Source organism: Ascaphus truei, chromosome 1, assembly GCF_040206685.1.
Source record: "Ascaphus truei isolate aAscTru1 chromosome 1, aAscTru1.hap1, whole genome shotgun sequence".
NCBI lineage: Eukaryota > Metazoa > Chordata > Amphibia > Anura > Ascaphidae > Ascaphus > Ascaphus truei.
In genome coordinates, this window is record NC_134483.1 from 417642130 (window position 1) to 417661968 (window position 19839).

The 19839-nt window shown below is 44.9% G+C and overlaps 1 long non-coding RNA gene across 1 annotated transcript in view; it reads right to left on the minus strand.

The window, feature by feature from the left end:
* LOC142503034 (uncharacterized) overlaps positions 1–19839 on the minus strand; it is a 77440-nt gene that overhangs the window by 15826 nt on the left and 41775 nt on the right. The window lies entirely within an intron of this gene.

A 19839-nucleotide genomic window follows, 5' to 3' on the forward strand; every position in this document is an offset into this window, starting at 1 on the left:
TGATTTACATGCTTTGGTAGCCAAGGGGGTAGGTAGTGTAGTGTTAGTTAAGTTAAGTTAGTTACAGCCCTTAGCGGTCCGTTAGTCATTGAAATCCATGACTAGCTGACCACTTGGGCTAATATGGGGTTGATATCTAGTTAAATGTATTTTATCACATATTCCATGTTGGTTTAGCTTATCGTGCCAGCAGAAGTAGTGTTGTTTTTCCTTAGATAGACCAGAGTTAAAACAGGAGAGGAGAAATGTATAGTGCAGAAAATCAGCATAAGTGTGAGATTTCCTCCATAGGCATTCAGAGGAGCGAATACAAGTGCGAAGGAAGCGTGTTTGTGAATTTGGTCAAGGCTGCGAGTTAGAGGGATGGTGTGCCAGAGCCAAGAAGGGGCATATGGATCAAGAGAGGAGGAGAGGATAGAGTTGTAAAAGTTGACAAGATTGTCAGGTTCAGAGGAAGGAGAGAGAGAAGAGGTTAGTGTTCAGGGTAGATGCCAGAGCAGGGAGGTCACTGGAGCGAAGGTCTCGTGAGGAGCGAGTAGGAGGGGGATGAGTGGTAGTGAATAATAGAAGGTGATGGTCAGAGAGTGGAAAGGGGGAGATAGAGAAATCAGATAGGGAACAATTTTTAGTAAAGACCAGGTGTTGGGTGGTGGAATTGGTCCATTGGTATAGGCCAAAGGAGGAGGTTGAAGATTTGAGCATCCAATGGGTGTGTCACTTTTAGCTTCCTTTCTATTTTGTACATGGATTCAATTGAGCATACGGCATTGCACAGCGTGCTCAGCTCATACTTAGTTAACCGGAATTTGTAGTGCCATGTAAAATGTCTGGCTTTAGAAATGTGAAATATTTTTTTTGTACCATTTAGTAAGAAACCACAAAGCTTCCAGAAACACATTTTCCAGACAGGCTTCTAACCACATAAAACAGCATGAATGTAATGCTACACTTTAATAAATTAGAAAAATATCTACACCCTTAACAAACACAAACTCATCTTGCACATGTATTACTGTGAGATTACCTCTGCTAACCCCACTACACCTTACCTAGGGTTGCTTGCAAATTCTCCTGCATTTATCAAGACTGCATTGAATTTGGGGATAATGTCCCAACTTAATTTGGGACAGCTTCATTTATTGAGGACAGCGTTCCTTTCTATGGTTTTAGATGAGTTTGGTACTAAACCTCCATGGTCTGAGCATGCACAAGGGGTGGAATGAGAAGCCAGAGAAAGGAAGACAGGTCATTTAGTCACTATAGATAGATCAGTGTTCAGGCAAAGTAGAAATGGGCTATCCACTCACTATGCTACTCCTCATCTGTGACCTATTCTACTGTGCATCTCCCCGCTAACCCCACTACACCATATGTCTGCACCTTTCCTTTAGATTGTTAGCCCATCTGTGCACGGAGCCCTTCACCTTTTGTGCCAGGGTGTGAAAGTGTATTGTACAGAAATATATTATTCTGTGTTATATTGTTGCTTTTATGTCTGTGTAATGCACTATAGAATATGTTGGCGCCCTATTAATAATAATAATAATAATAATATGCTACGTTCAAAGACATGGTAGCCATATTGTTCTTGGAGGAGAAATATAGATTTATTGGAGGTTGTAACTTTTAGGGGAGATTTTCATGGATTATATTATAGTGGACAGATTTTCATATAGAAACAAATACAAATCGGATTTTCCCAACCAATTTGAGTGCTCACATGTGCCTGGATTATACTTACTAAGCAGTGTTATTCCAAAAGACACCTACAGCACTGGCATACACACAGCAGTGGCATACACACGGCACTTGCATACACACGCCCTGGCATACACACGGCACTTGCATACACACGCCCTGGCATACACACGGCACTTGCATACACACGCCCTGGCATACACACGGCACTGTCAAACACACGGCCCTGGCATACACACGGCCCTGGCATACACACGGCCCTGGCATACACCCGGCCCTGGCATACACACGGCACTGTCATACACACGGCACTTGCATACACACGCCCTGGCATACACAAAGCACTGTCATACACACGGCCCTGGCATACACACGGCCCTGGCATACACACGGCCCTGGCATACACACGGCCCTGGCATACACACGGCCCTGGCATACACACGGCTCTGGCATACACACGGCCCTGGCATACACACGGCCTTGGCATACACACGGCCCTGGCATACACACGGCCCTGGCATACACACGGCCCTGGCATACACACGGCCTTGGCATACACACGACACCTGGCATACACACGGCCCTGGCATACACACGGCCTTGGCATACACACGGCCCTGGCATACACACAACACCTGGCATACACACGGCCCTGGCTTATACACAGCACTGGAATACACCTTACCGCCCATTGACAAGAATGGACAGTAAGTTGTCTTCTGGCTTTAGGGTGCTTTATGAAGTAGCACTGTTTAGTAAAGATGATCCTTTATGTTTTAATATCTTTCTTTATATTGAACTATAGTATACTTTTGAGGAGGGATTTGCACCGACTAAAAAATATATAAACAAATGAAAGCACTGCACTTGGAAACACAAACTCTGTATTACCTTTATCTGTCTTAATAAAATTAGATGTATACGGATATAAATTGCCTACAGCAAACCTCTTAACTTCTTTTCCAGACTTTTTTAATTAGTGCTTCATTTATTAAAGGACGCAAACTTATGGGTTCTCAAGACGGGAGTTAATAACAAGGTGCCCATTGAGCACTGACAATTTCTGATCTTGTAGGATAATCTGAAGGTAGAACTGAAGGCCATGGGAGATAGAAGCTAGATGTAACAATGGTGGTCCCCATTTTTCCATGTGCAGTGCAGAGAACCTAGACTTAAAAACACGAGTTGGTTGGTGTACTGAAACCTTTGTTACTAATAATTCTTAGCTGACAGTACGGCATGAACCTTTTGACCCTGGGGTTCCCCTATATTTCAGGGGGTATGGTGAAGAATGACTGTTGTTTATGTAACCCTTTTATCATACCCCCCCCCCAAGTGCGATAGCGGGTACACTCCTTCTTGGTTACTTCCATTGGGGTCTGGTGCTGTGACCTGCTGGCAACAGGAGGGCTGAGGGCTCCGCGGTGGTGTGGGGAGAGCCAGGACAGGGAACAGGAGGGACAGATTACCTTGATGGTGTAGTGCCTCCAACCAGCGAGGATCCCCTGTAGATCTTCAGGGGTTGGACCCCCACTGACACTCCATACCAGAGACAGGAACTCACACAGCAATGTCTTTTCTATATTTATTCGTAGACAGCTCCAGTTATAGAGAACGCAGTCTCCCATGATCTCTAACTGCATATCGGTGCTCTTTAGATCAGATCCCTGTCTAAATAGTATAATTCCCCTCCCTTCCCCTCCCTTCCCATCCCAGCATGGGAGGAGAAGGGAGAGACTTTCTTTGTCTGTCTAACTTCTTCTTCTCCAGATCTCAACTGACAATTTGGGAAGATGTCTCTAATTTGAACATCCTAGGGGAGTGTCTCTGACTCATTGTAAGCCAGAGCCGGATACAGATTGGCCCACACACACCAGGGGGCGTTCCAACCAATATCCACCCCTCAGATTGACATCTTCAGAGTTGCAAGGCCTGCCCTTGAATACTGACACATTATTCAAGGCTGGAATACACACACACAGGCCTAATAATGGATTTACCCTTTCCACTGCCTGCACTAACAGGACTGACAGAGGAAAGGCCCAGAAACAGAAGTAACTGCTGGGAGGCTATGTTACATTTAAATAACAGCAAAAGAGAATTTGGAACCTGTTAAAATGGCAATTCTCACCCTCCTCACAATTGAGGTCTCATTAAACATGCCATCGTGCAGTGGCGTAACTAGACATGCACGGACCCCCGGGCTTAAAAAAATTCAGGGTCTCATTAATATTAATACTGACGCAATTTTTTCCTCCCTCACCCATCCTCTCCGTGATCCTCTCTCCTCATTCCTACTCATCTGTCCCCATCCCTCATTATAATACCTCATCATCTATCCCCCTCCTCCTCATCATCATCTCTCTCCCACCTCCTCATTATCTCTCCCCTTCCTCCTCCTCTGCTCTCCCCCCTCCTCCTCCTCTGCTCTCCCCCTCCTCCTCATCTGCTCTCCCCCTCATCATCATCATCATCACCTCTCCCTTCACCATCACCTCTCCCACTCACCGCCACCTGTCCCCCTCACCACTCCCCCTCAACATCACCTCTCCCCCTGACCACCACCTGTCCCCCTCACCTCTCCCCCTCCTCATCACCTCTCTCCCCCTCATCATCACCTCTCTCCCCCTCATCACCTCTCTCCCCCTCATCATCACCTCTCTCCCCCTCATGCGTGGAGAGAAGGTAAAGCACTGCTGAAAAAAGTAGGGCTGGAGGCTGAGTAATGAAAATTAAAAATGCTTTAATAGAGATGCATGGTAGCAAAAGCTACATAAAAAGGGTCCTCTAATGCATTTCGCGCTAAATAGCGCTTTATCAAAGAGTAACCTATGTCCCTGCTAATCCACCTTATATGCCAGTCAATGCGGAAGTAATTTCGCGCCAAAAATCAGTCAGAAAGAATCTGACTGAAACTGAGTCCCTGTAAAAACTACGGTGGCCTCATAGGGTAGATATACCTCCGTTTTGAAAAGGCAAAGGCGGAAGTACAATACAAATACACAACTCAATAGTAAATCAATATGAAAAGCAAAAACGAAGCAAGATAACAAAAGATTAGAATATAATAATCAAAGCAATAGATGAAGAAGAAAACAATATACTATACAAAAAAAGAAATCAAGAATAAAAACATAATCTAACTATATTAAACTCTTAATTGATAGATGGGGACATATATAGTTATACCCAACCATGAACCCATAACTCATTCCATTATTTTTATATCTTATAGCAATATCTTAATAATATATAATGATGCAAACAAATCTTAAACTAGATAGAAAAGGAAATAAACAATCTTATACTAGAACTAAAAATAATAATAACCATAATATTTAAAGAAATACATATGTATATATGAAATAGTACAAAGAATAAGAATACTGTATATATGTAAGCTTTACTAAAAAAATAATAAACCATATAATAAGTATAAAAAATATATCAAAGCTGGTGAATTTTCTAAACACATCTAGAATCAAAATATGTGAATGTATAGAATAGATTCAAAAATGGTATATAATAAGAATGTGTAAAATATAATACTTTAATACTCATAATATAGCAAACTAAATAACCCCTAAAGGGTGGAAGAATAGAAAAATCACATATTAATTCACATTTAGCATGAATATAAATATAAATGTTAGGACATTATATCTTAAATTAAGACTGATCTTAGAAATGAAATAATTTTATAAAAAGTGGATTAATTCCCAATCTTGATTAATCCCGTTCGGGTATAGGGAATCCATGCTGAAGATCCAGAACATCTCTCGTCTATTGAGCATGTTCAGTCTGTCACCACCCCGAATGGGTGGAGGAACATGCTCAATAGCCGAAAAGGAGAAGTTCTGGATACCCCCCTGAGAACAATGGGCAAAATGACGTGACACTGGATGTGTAATAGTACGATTTTTTATGGCTCTAACATGCTCCATTATCCTAGCTTTCAAGGGTCTAATGGTGCGTCCAATGTAGTGCCTGCCACAACCACAATTCAATATGTACACAATGAAATTCGAATTACAATTGATAAATGTGGACACTTTTATATTCCTTTTAGGTTTAGATGTTTGGATACTTTTCAATGGAATGGCATATTGGCAGACAACACAATGAGCACATCTATAGAAGCCTTTTGGTATATTAGAAATATGTTGTGGATGGTTTGAACGAAACAGACTTGGTGACAGAAAACCTGCCAGTGATTTGGCTTTTTTTAAAACAAATTTTGGTCCATCTTTAACCACATTATGTAAATCTGTATCCAATTTAAGGGTGTGCCAGTGTTTGTGAATGATACCTCTAATAGAATCTGCCTGCTTACACTGTTGTGTAATGAAAAAGGGTGCCCTATTCTCCATTTTTTTGGGCATGATGGTTCTATTCCCTTTATATTTGTAATTCTTTTTACCAATAAAGAGATCAGCACGTTCAAGAGTTTTAACTGCATCAAGAGATTCCACAATATGAACCTTATTATAGCCTCTTTTTAGAAATCTATGGACCAAATCCTCAGCCTGAATATCAAAGGATTCCTCTGTGGAGCAGAGTCTTCTAAGTCTTAAAAATTGCCCCTTCAAAATCCCCTTTTTGAGGGGCCTGGAATGATTACTGCTAGCCATCAAGAACGCATTACGCGAATTAGGTTTCCTATGGACGTCCGTTTGAATGATTTTGTTGACATCTATATACAACATTATGTCCAAATAAGCAATGTGTTGAATATCAAAATCATAAGTAAATGTGAGATTATACTGATTAATATTAAGAGTGTTAAAGAAAGTTTCAAAAGAAAGAAAATCACCATCCCAAATGAAAAACAGGTCATCAATATAACGCCTGTAGAAAATAATGTGCTCTCTAAAAGGGTTATGATCACTAAAAATAAAAATAGATTCCCAGAAGCCCATAAACAAATTAGCATAAGATGGTGCAAATGAAGTCCCCATAGCAGTGCCCTTTAGTTGTAAATAAAATTGTGAGTCAAAAGTGAAATAATTGTGTGTTAATAAAAATGTTATACTTTCAATCAAAAATGTGCAAAGTGAAACCGGTAATTTGGATAGATGAAGATAATGTTGAATAGCAGAAATCCCTTGATTGTGTTGGTATGATACTATAGAGCGACATGACGTCCATAGTGGCCCAACTATAGGAGGTTTTCCATTGGACCTCCTGTAGATCCATCAAAAGTTGATTTGAGTCCCTCAAAAAGGAAGGCAATGAGTGAACCAGAGGTTGAAGGAAACCATCAATATAGCGTGATACACCATCTCCCAAAGATCCAATGCTAGCCACTATGGGCCTACCAGGAGGGCAGGTTAGTGACTTATGGATCTTTGGGAGATGGTGGAACACTGGGACGATGGGATGTGGACACAACAAGAAATCAAACTCTTTCTTGTTGAGAACACACAGCATCATCCCCAGATCTAATAAATCTCTTAACTCTTTCAAAAAGCTCACCGTGGGGTCGTACCCTAACTTTTTATAAGAACTAGCATCATTTAGTTGTCTGAGTGCTTCTAATTGATAGCTGGATGATGATTGCACCACCACCGCTCCCCCCTTATCCGCATTTTTAATGACTATAGAATGATCGTTCTGCAGAATGGTTAGTTCAGCTCTTTCTTCATAAGTCAAGTTATCGTGGGGGAAGCGGATGGAAGAGCAACTCTCAGACAGCTGTTTTAGATCCTGTTCAACTAGTCTCTCAAAAGTGGAGATGAAGGGGCCCTTAGATGAGTAGGGAATGAACGTTGATTTTTTCCTAAAGTCTGTATGTTGATGGATAAAAAAGTTAGACATAGTTATATCATTACATTGTGCATCATCATGTTCAAGTAGCAATCCCTCCATATCAGATATCACACTTTGTTCCCTAAAGGTAGAAATAGAATGCGAGGGATCAAGGGGCAAGCTCTCATCGGTTAGAGAGGAGGATAATGTCATCTCTTGGGACGGCTCTGCACCTGACCTAGAGGAAAATAATTTTTTGAGGCATAATTTCCGTATAAAACATTGTAAGTCAATGGTTGTATTGAAGAGGTTGAAATTATTCAATGGTGCAAAGTTCAGACCTTTATTCAAAAGAGATAATTGGCTGGTGGTCAGAGTCTTGTCTGAAATGTTAATAACATTATCTGCAGATGAATCTATGAATATTTCTTGCGTTTTGTTGCTCCTCGCGCCCTTGACTCCTGGGCTATATTGCCTTCATTGCACTATTCTGGGAATTAGAAGCACCATACAGAGATTCATTTCTCATCCTTTGCTGCTGTACTACATTTTTGGTTGCTCATACCCTGGATTTTGAATGGACTTATTATTGTGATATATATATACTCCTATTGGACATTGTTACAACTGTTTAGAATTTTTTCACTATAGGGCTGGTTGGCTTTTTTCTATTTTTATTAGGTTCCTGATGTGTGATTTGTGACCAGATATTATTTTTATTCTGGTTTACCCATAGACCCTAAACTCTAATTCACCTATACTGAGATTACATTGTATATTATGGATACAGAAGATTCTAATGAGGATATTATTGAAGAAGCTACTGTGAAGACTTTTTTATATAATAGATTTGATAACACTAAGCGTACCAAACGGGCTGAACATGTCTTTGATGACAGTGGAGAATTGTTGTGTGATGAACCTTCAGATCTGGGCACACACTTTTTCAAGTTAGAAAGATTACAGACTCTACGACTAAGGCTATGGTGGGACATCACGTCCCTGGAAAACTATACCAAGGTTAAAAGGATCCCAAGAGGACTCCGCATTAAGAAAACACCAACCTTTGGTTTTAGGAACGTGGACTTTGAAAAGGTGTGGATCCAGACGTTAGATGACTGCTCATTTAAACTTATTCAAATTATTCTCAAACAAAAAACTAAAGAGATTACGTTACTGACTAAAGAAATTGAGCAACTACAGCTGAAATTGAAAGCTTTTGAGGATATGGAGCATTTCGACAATAATGACCAGATCCTATCAAAAAACTTGGAACACATAGAGAAGGAAATTATCCTTAAAAAACAAACTAAATTTGAACGTGACAAACAAGACTATATTAGAAAACAAGTGTATGTATGGCAGAGAAGACCAGTGACAAACTCCAATAGGGGTAGATCAGATAGATCTTTTTCCAGCTCCAAAGAAAAAGAGAAATCAACAGTGAATCCTAAAAAATCTATTTTGAAACATAAAGCTGCTGAGGTGTCCAGTTTTGAGTCTGATGCTTCTGATGGTGATAGTCGGAATATCTCGGTTGCCTTTGATGAGATCACGGACACCTGGAGATCAAGTAGCCGCAACAAGGATGATAATAGAGATCGTCCTACTCCAAGTACATCTGGACAGTCAGTCAATTGGCATCATACCCAGAAAGAATCGGAGCCAAAAAACTGGTCTGGAAGAGGACGAGGAGATCAAGGAAGAAACGGGGCGCGAGGAGCAACAAAACGCAAGAAATATTCATAGATTCATCTGCAGATAATGTTATTAACATTTCAGACAAGACTCTGACCACCAGCCAATTATCTCTTTTGAATAAAGGTCTGAACTTTGCACCATTTGAATAATTTCAACCTCTTCAATACAACCATTGACTTACAATGTTTTATACTGAAATTATGCCTCAAAAAATTATTTTCCTCTAGGTCAGGTGCAGAGCCGTCCCAAGAGATGACATTATCCTCCTCTCTAACCAATGAGAGCTTGCCCCTTGATCCCTCGCATTCTATTTCTACCTTTAGGGAACAAAGTGTGATATCTGATATGGAGGGATTGCTACTTGAACAACATGATGATGCACAATGTAATGATATAACTATGTCTAACTTTTTTATCCATCAACATACAGACTTTAGGAAAAAATCAACGTTCATTCCCTACTCATCTAAGGGCCCCTTCATCTCCACTTTTGAGAGACTAGTTGAACAGGATCTAAAACAGCTGTCTGAGAGTTGCTCTTCCATCCGCTTCCCCCACGATAACTTGACTTATGAAGAAAGAGCTGAACTAACCATTCTGCAGAACGATCATTCTATAGTCATTAAAAATGCGGATAAGGGGGGAGCGGTGGTGGTGCAATCATCATCCAGCTATCAATTAGAAGCACTCAGACAACTAAATGATGCTAGTTCTTATAAAAAGTTAGGGTACGACCCCACGGTGAGCTTTTTGAAAGAGTTAAGAGATTTATTAGATCTGGGGATGATGCTGTGTGTTCTCAACAAGAAAGAGTTTGATTTCTTGTTGTGTCCACATCCCATCATCCCAGTGTTCCACCATCTCCCAAAGATCCATAAGTCACTAACCTGCCCTCCTGGTAGGCCCATAGTGGCTAGCATTGGATCTTTGGGAGATGGTGTATCACGCTATATTGATGGTTTCCTTCATCCTCTGGTTCACTCATTGCCTTCCTTTTTGAGGGACTCAAATCAACTTTTGATGGATCTACAGGAGGTCCAATGGAAAACCTCCTATAGTTGGGCCACTATGGACGTCATGTCGCTCTATAGTATCATACAACACAATCAAGGGATTTCTGCTATTCAACATTATCTTCATCTATCCAAATTACCGGTTTCACTTTGCACATTTTTGATTGAAAGTATAACATTTTTATTAACACACAATTATTTCACTTTTGACTCACAATTTTATTTACAACTAAAGGGCACTGCTATGGGGACTTCATTTGCACCATCTTATGCTAATTTGTTTATGGGCTTCTGGGAATCTATTTTTATTTTTAGTGATCATAACCCTTTTAGAGAGCACATTATTTTCTACAGGCGTTATATTGATGACCTGTTTTTCATTTGGGATGGTGATTTTCTTTCTTTTGAAACTTTCTTTAACACTCTTAATATTAATCAGTATAATCTCACATTTACTTATGATTTTGATATTCAACACATTGCTTATTTGGACATAATGTTGTATATAGATGTCAACAAAATCATTCAAACGGACGTCCATAGGAAACCTAATTCGCGTAATGCGTTCTTGATGGCTAGCAGTAATCATTCCAGGCCCCTCAAAAAGGGGATTTTGAAGGGGCAATTTTTAAGACTTAGAAGACTCTGCTCCACAGAGGAATCCTTTGATATTCAGGCTGAGGATTTGGTCCATAGATTTCTAAAACGAGTCCACATTTATCAATTGTAATTCGAATTTCATTGTGTACATATTGAATTGTGGTTGTGGCAGGCACTACATTGGATGCACCATTAGACCCTTGAAAGCTAGGATAATGGAGCATGTTAGAGTCATAAAAAATCGTACTATTACACATCCAGTGTCACGTCATTTTGCCCATTGTTCTCAGGGGGGTATCCAGAACTTCTCCTTTTCGGCTATTGAGCATGTTCCTCCACCCATTCGGGGTGGTGACAGACTGAACATGCTCAATAGACGAGAGATGTTCTGGATCTTCAGCATGGATTCCCTATACCCGAACGGGATTAATCAAGATTGGGAATTAATCCACTTTTTATAAAATTATTTCATTTCTAAGATCAGTCTTAATTTAAGATATAATGTCCTAACATTTATATTTATATTCATGCTAAATGTGAATTAATATGTGATTTTTCTATTCTTCCACCCTTTAGGGGTTATTTAGTTTGCTATATTATGAGTATTAAAGTATTATATTTTACACATTCTTATTATATACCATTTTTGAATCTATTCTATACATTCACATATTTTGATTCTAGATGTGTTTAGAAAATTCACCAGCTTTGATATATTTTTTATACTTATGTAAGGATGTGCATATATATATCTAAAGGTTCCGCGCTGTCAATCACAAAGGCAGCGCCATATTAGTCATTCTGTCAGTAAGGTCACTGTGTACAAGTTAGGCTGCGCATGCGCGAGAGAAGCGCGCGAAGGGTAACCAATCTGTGGAGACTTTGGGGGTTTGAACTCTGAACTCCGAACTGCGAGAGAGTCAGCTGAGGCTGAGAACCAATCGGGTGCGAGACTCTATATAGAGGAACCGGATGCGTGTGGGCGGTGGGTCAGAGCAGAGAGGGAGGTGAAGGAGGAGGTTGGCGGAACCTCGTGTGCGCGAGCGGAGGGTCAGTGACCCGTCCGCTTAGGTGAAAGGTATCCCCCCGGCCCGAGGAGTATTCCCCTGTCATCGTAGGGTGCTGTTTTATAAGGACGGCCTTAGTTGGTAGGGACATTTCCCATTAGTGTGATTTGGCTGCGGAGCTGCGGCCGCCATCTTGGATTGGATACAGACGGCGCTGCAGCAAGGAGTGACGGCGAAAGGCTGGAGCAACGCTAGGACCCTGCGTGGAGTGTGATGGTCATCGCAGTGACCGGAAGGTATCATTGTTTATAAGTGCACCTACACCGTTCACCAGGCGCTGATCCCACCTCCCACTAACTAATTGGGCCCACTGTGCAAATCCTATGGTACCATACCTATACTGGTTATAAGACATACTCCTAGGGAGAGTGGCAGAGCCACCTATGTACAGGACATTAACCCTAATAAGGTGTGGCCGAGCCACGTTGTGTGTGTGTAATGTTATATGTTTATTCTGCAGATCATTTGTTCTTTATGCATGATATATAAAAGGTTGCTGTTGCATAATGCTGTTGTGATGTTCTTGCTCAGGGTATAATCTCTATCATGGGGATCCTGGGCAAGTGGAGGCGCTGCACCGCGATTAATAAAGGTATGACCCCAGGCTCCCAAATAGCGGAGGCTCAGAGCTCCTGAGGACACAGGTACATGCACCACAGTAGTTCCTTATTGCAGGCGTTCACAAAAAGGGCTACATTTGGAGGCGCTGCTGAGATCTTAGACCTGGGGTGCCCCCACATTTTTTTGTCTCTATTGTGCAACCAACCTACATCATGTCGGTGCCCTCGGCGCTCGAGGTGCGCAAGTGGGCCCAACGGCGTGGGATTCCCTTGAACTGTGTTTTCGCGCTGGGCCATGTCCCCGCCATGATCTCGTTAGGCACAGTGACCGAGCAGGTCCGAAAGCTCCCTCTCCTGGACAATGCCCAAGTACAAGACCATTTTTATGACCGCGACCAGACCTGGCGCCGGATCTTGTATGCCACTGAACAAGATATATGCCCCGAGGCTTTGCCCCGTATACTGCTGCTGCCCGAGGCCCCGGGGGTGCGCTGTCCCATAGTCCAGGCGGACACCCCTGTGCCCCTGGCCACTTCCACCCCCCGGAGAGAGTATACCCCCACCGTTGGCGCCGCGACGGGAGGCCCAGACCACTCCCCTGACCGTGGCCTGCACCCTCGCTGGCCCGCAGCCCTGAGCCTAGGCTCCTCATCTACCTCGTCCGGCCTGCGGGCTGGCCTCAACCGACTTAGCCTATCAAGATTGGACGCTCACCCTGCCGTTGGGGATAGCTTACCGGGAGACACCTCTTTTCCCGCACTAGCCGCCGCTATCCACAATACCACCCAGTCGCTCCAGTACAGGAAGTTAAAGGCCTTCTCCGGTGAGAAACCCACGCCCCAAGGGGAAGTAGGGATAGAGGACTGGTTGGATCATACCGAACAGGTACTGCCTGAATGGACCTGCACGGACGCGGTTCGCCGACAGCGCATCGTCGAGTGCCTACGACCCCCCGCGTCCCACATGGTGCACTACTACCGTGATGACAACCCGGAAGCTGATGCAGCGGATCTCATCTACTGCCTAACCAAGGCGTATGGAGCTCCGGTGGATATGTACACTTTGATGTCAAAATTTCATGCGTTAGCCCAGAAGGAAGGGGAAATGGTATCCGATTTTCTCAGGCGACTACACCTGGATCTTTGGAATATGGTGAGGAAAGGCGTGTTGCCAAGGAAAGAAGCCAACGGACTACGTACCACTCAGTTGCTGAGGGGCCTCCTACCCCTACACCCCGTGTCGGTGCGGGTCAGTAGCTGCATAACGCCCGGACAAGCCCTGTCGTTTCACGACTTAATGGATCGGGTCCAAGCGCACGAGATGGTGTTGTTAGGGCGTGACTTAGCCACTGGAAAGAAGCCACCGCCCGGGGGTAAAGAAGCCAAGAAAGTGGACCCAAAGCCCGACGTGCCCGAACCTGGGGATCCCGATTCCGAGGATGTCCCTACCCCAGTGACACCCAGACCTCGTCCCCCGACTGGGCGAAGTCCCCCAACCAGGAGAGACGAAGCTTACCTCAGCCAAATGCAGTGTTACGCATGTGGAAAGATGGGACATTTACGGGCCCACTGCCCCACCTCGCGGAGGACGTCGTCCCGACCGGCGCAATCGATGCCGTGCCAACCCCTGGAGGATGAAAAAGTGTTGCCGCCCTCCCCGAGCTCCCGAATTGGCCCCGCTTCCATTGTTCGCGTAGTTATCGAAGGCATCTACGCCGCCGCATTGTTGGATACGGGTTCTCAAGTAACCATTGTGTACCGGCCCTTCTACGACCAACATCTCCACCGACTGCCGTTGTTATCTGCGGATGCCCTGCGACTACGGGGATTGAGTCATGAAGATTACCCCATAGACGGAGTAGTAAAGGTACAGTTAGATATTCTCCAGCTGAATACTGGTAAACATCACCCCATGGAAGTGGAGGCCTTAGTGTGCCCCGAACCTCAGGACCACCCCAGCGCCCCAATCATCTTGGGGACCAACGCTGACATTGTGCGCGCGGTGTTTCGCCAGTTTTTGCAAGAAGCGGGAGAAGCCCCACTGCTGGCCTTAGCGGCCTGTCCCGCCCTCCAAGAGGTCTGCGGTAGAATTGCGGCTGAAGAAGAGTATGGCGTCCTTTACAGTCAAGAATGGGGACTGACTCAAATTCCCCCGGGGGAAGGACGAATGATGGTCGCCGCTTGTCACTACCCCGACGACGGTTGGAGGATCAACTCTTCACCGTGGAAAGTATGGCCCAGGACGAACAACGCTTGGGATACAAAGTACTAGCCTCTGTCAAGGAATGGCCCGGGAAGATTCCGAGGCGCACCTGGGTGTACGTGCAGAATATATCCCCGTACCCCATGACTATCGACAGGCGGCAGACGCTGGGAAGGATATACCCTGTAACTCCTGAGGAGAAGGTTTCGACGGGACCCTCTAGGTGCCCACCTACTACCGTCGAGTCAGTGTTGGAATTTGACTTCGGTGACTCGCCACTCCCGGATGTATGGAGGAAGAGGCTGCGGAACGAGCTACACGACCGAAGGAGTGTGTTCTCCACTGGTGATATGGACGTGGGTTGCAGTCGCAGCGCCCACCATACCATCCGAATGAGCGACGCTACCCCCTTCCGGGAGCGCTCCCGCCGGCTTGCCCCCAGGGATGTTGACGAAGTGAGGGGATTAATCGACGAGATGAAAACGGCTGGCATCGTGCAGGAATCTCGGAGCCCTTACGCCTCACCCATTGTGGTAGTCCGCAAGAAGAACGGGACGGTCCGTTTATGTGTGGATTACAGAACTCTGAATACCCGTACTATTCCCGATCAGTACACACTGCCCCGAATCGAGGACCTCCTGAACGCTCTGACGGGAAGCAAATGGTTCAGTGTGCTCGACCTCAGGTCCGGATATTATCAAGTGCCCATGGGCCAGGAAGACCAAGAAAAAACGGCCTTCATCTGTCCATTAGGGTTTTACCAATTTACCCGCATGCCGCAAGGGATCTGCGGTGCCCCGGCCACGTTCCAGAGACTAATGGAAAAAACCCTCGGAGATCTTAACCCGCGAGAGTGCTTAGTGTACCTGGACGACATTATCGTGTTCGGGCGGACTCTAGAGGAGCACTCCGAGAGACTGATGAAGGTGCTGGATAGACTTCAGGGGGAGGGTCTCAAACTGTCGCTGGACAAATGCAAATTCTGTCGGTCCTCTGTGACGTATGTGGGCCATATTGTATCGGCTGATGTGGTATCCACCGACCCAGGGAAGATAGAGGCGGTGGTGAATTGGCCTAGACCTCAAAATGTTCAAGAGTTGCGGTCCTTCTTGGGGTTTTGTGGCTATTATCGGCGGTTCGTAGAGAGCTATTCCAGCAAGGCCAAGCGACTGAATGATCTTCTAAAGGTGTATCCGGGAGAAACCGGGAGAAAAGGAATCTCGGCGCAGACACCCTTTGGGAAGACATGGACTCCAGAATGTGAACAGGCCTTCAAGAACTTAAAGACCAGCCTCACTCGGGCTCCCGTCTTGGCCTACGCGGACCCCGACAGAGACTATGTTCTACATGTCGATGCTAGCCTTAGCGGATTAGGAGCGGTTTTGCATCAGAAGTATGAGACCGGGCTGCGTCCGGTGGCCTATGCGAGCCGAAGCTTAACCTCTAGCGAGCAGAATTACCCGGTCCATAAACTGGAATTCTTGGCGCTAAAATGGGCTGTGGTAGATAAGCTGCATGACTACCTATATGGGGTACAGTTCGAAGTACGCACGGATAACAATCCCATGACCTATATCAATACGTCTGCCAAATTGGACGCCACAGGACATCGGTGGTTAGCTGCTCTAGCCAATTACAGGTTCAACCTTAAATACAAACCCGGACCCACCAACATAGGTGCCGACGCCCTGTCTCGTCGACCTGGCCTTCAATCCACCCCTGATGAGGAAGTTTGGGAAGAGATACCGGGTCCCGGGATTCGTGCCCTCTGCTCTGTGGCTGCGGTAGTCGACGACCACGTGGCGTTCTCTGAATTACGGGTCGTTGACTCGTTGGGATGCCATTCGCGGGCTATTCCTCGGGCCTATCAGGGTCGAGAAGGGATGAATATCACTGACGATAATATCATCTCGTGGAGGGATCTAGTGCATTATCAAACACAAGACCCCATAGTGGAGCTAGCACGTCAAGCGGTACAACAAGATAACCCTTCTATACTGAAGCGAGCCCCCAAAGACTTGGTGAAACTCCTGTCAAATGAGTTTGGGAAGTTCGAAATGGACAATTGTTTGTTATATCGGGTGATACCTTATCACAACCATCCCGATCGGCGTCAGCTGTTTTTGCCGGAACGTTTGAGAACCTTAGTCCTCCGGGCCCTTCATGATGACCATGGTCACCTGGGCATTGACAAGACATTTGGGCTACTACAGGATAGGTTCTATTGGCCGAGAATGAGGGAGTCCGTGGAGCAACATTGTCGGAGGTGTAATCGCTGTTTACAAAGAAAGACACTGCCCACCAGGGCGGCTCCTATGGCACACTTGAAAAGCTCGGGTCCAATGGATTTGGTGTGTATGGATTTTCTCTGTATCGAGCCCGACAATCGGGGAGTTAGTAATGTTCTAGTGATCACTGACCACTACACTAGGTATGCCCAAGCGTTCCCTACGAAAGACCAGAAGGCCGTAACGGTGGCCCGAGTACTATGGGAGAAATATTTCATTCACTATGGGTTGCCGAATCGTCTTCACTCTGATCAGGGCAGAGACTTTGAGAGTACACTGATACGGGAGTTGCTCACACTACTGAACATTGCCAAGTCGCGTACTACCCCGTACCACCCCGAAGGGGATGCTTTGCCTGAACGGTTCAATCGCACTTTGTTAGATATGTTAGGAACTCTGACGAGCCCGCAAAAGACGGAGTGGAGTAAACACGTCGAGGCATTGGTACATGCGTATAATTGTACCCGACATGAGTCCACTGGGTATACCCCGTATTTTTTGATGTTCGGAAGAGAAGCCCGGTTACCGGTGGATGTGCGCCTGCGGATATCTACCGATGGGGTATCCAATAGGACGCATTTCCGATATGTCCAGCGACTAAGGGACAGTTTACAGTTGGCCTATAAATTGGCTGAACGGACGACTGCGCAACTGAATGCGGGAAATAAAAGGTGCTACGATCACAAAGTACGTCATAAGGAAATTCACCCCGGAGATGCGGTCCTCTTACGCAACTTAGGTGTTCCTGGGAAGCATAAATTGGCAGACCGGTGGCGGGAGGGTGTGTATGAGGTGGAGTCACAAATGCCTGGTCTTCCTGTGTACCGGATCAAGGATTCTGAAGGCCGCGTAAAAGTGTGGCATAGGAATCATCTGCTTCCCATACCTCGAGTAGGGACGGATGAATTGGAAGTCCCAGCCACGCCCATAGATGGAGGAGTTGAACACACAGAGGATGGCCCAGAGACTGTAAAAATTGCCACCTCTGAGGATCCAATGGAAGGAACCTCTCAAAGGGGCCTTCCGGCCGCGGAGGCATCTCCCGAAGGAGCCCCGGGTAAAGAGCCTCTTGGCCCGAACATTGACCCTTTGACTCCCGTGAGTCAGCCCCTAGATCCTCAAAGTCCATGTTTCACACCCCAAAGAGACAGTACTAATGTTGGAAACCCCTCAAGGGTAGAGATGGAAGCACAAATTGAGACTGGATACTCTGCAGAAGAAGCAGAGGAGAATCAACCCCGGCGAAGTCAAAGAGCCTGTCAGCCTCCCATGCGAATGGCATATGATCAATTTGGGGCACCCCATTATGAGGCTCAGCAGTGGGCTCGGCATAGGATGCAAGCTATGATGGTACTGATTAACGGAATGTGTAACCTGATCTAGGAATGAGAGGGTTGTGTAAATAGTTAGATATATATGTGGTTTATGTAGTCCAGCGGGGACGTTGGATTCTGGAGAGGGGAGAATGTAAGGATGTGCATATATATATCTAAAGGTTCCGCGCTGTCAATCACAAAGGCAGCGCCATATTAGTCATTCTGTCAGTAAGGTCACTGTGTACAAGTTAGGCTGCGCATGCGCGAGAGAAGCGCGCGAAGGGTAACCAATCTGTGGAGACTTTGGGGGTTTGAACTCTGAACTCCGAACTGCGAGAGAGTCAGCTGAGGCTGAGAACCAATCGGGTGCGAGACTCTATATAGAGGAACCGGATGCGTGTGGGCGGTGGGTCAGAGCAGAGAGGGAGGTGAAGGAGGAGGTTGGCGGAACCTCGTGTGCGCGAGCGGAGGGTCAGTGACCCGTCCGCTTAGGTGAACGGTATCCCCCCGGCCCGAGGAGTATTCCCCTGTCATCGTAGGGTGCTGTTTTATAAGGACGGCCTTAGTTGGTAGGGACATTTCCCATTAGTGTGATTTGGCTGCGGAGCTGCGGCCGCCATCTTGGATTGGATACAGACGGCGCTGCAGCAAGGAGTGACGGCGAAAGGCTGGAGCAACGCTAGGACCCTGCGTGGAGTGTGATGGTCATCGCAGTGACCGGAAGGTATCATTGTTTATAAGTGCACCTACACCGGTCACCAGGCGCTGATCCCGCCTCCCACTAACTAATTGGGCCCACTGTGCAAATCCTATGGTACCATACCTATACTGGTTATAAGACATACTCCTAGGGAGAGTGGCAGAGCCACCTATGTACAGGACATTAACCCTAATAAGGTGTGGCCGAGCCACGTTGTGTGTGTGTAATGTTATATGTTTATTCTGCAGATCATTTGTTCTTTATGCATGATATATAAAAGGTTGCTGTTGAATAATGCTGTTGTGATGTTCTTGCTCAGGGTATAATCTCTATCATGGGGATCCTGGGCAAGTGGAGGCGCTGCACCGCGATTAATAAAGGTATGACCCCAGGCTCCCAAATAGCGGAGGCTCAGAGCTCCTGAGGACACAGGTACATGCACCACAGTAGTTCCTTATTGCAGGCGTTCACAAAAAGGGCTACACTTATTATATGGTTTATTATTTTTTTAGTAAATCTTACATATATAGTATTCTTATTCTTTGTACTATTTCATATATACATATGTATTTCTTTAAATATTATGGTTATTATTATTTTTAGTTCTAGTATAAGATTGTTTATTTCCTTTTCTATCTAGTTTAAGATTTGTTTGCATCATTATATATTATTAAGATATTGCTATAAGATATAAAAATAATGTAATGAGTTATGGGTTCATGGTTGGGTATAACTATATATGTCCCCATCTATCAATTAAGAGTTTAATATAGTTAGATTATGTTTTTATTCTTGATTTCTTTTTTTGTATAATATATTGTTTTCTTCTTCATCTATTGCTTTGATTATTATATTCTAATCTTTTGTTATCTTGCTTCGTTTTTGCTTTTCATATTGATTTACTATTGAGTTGTGTATTTGTATTGTACTTCCGCCTTTGCCTTTT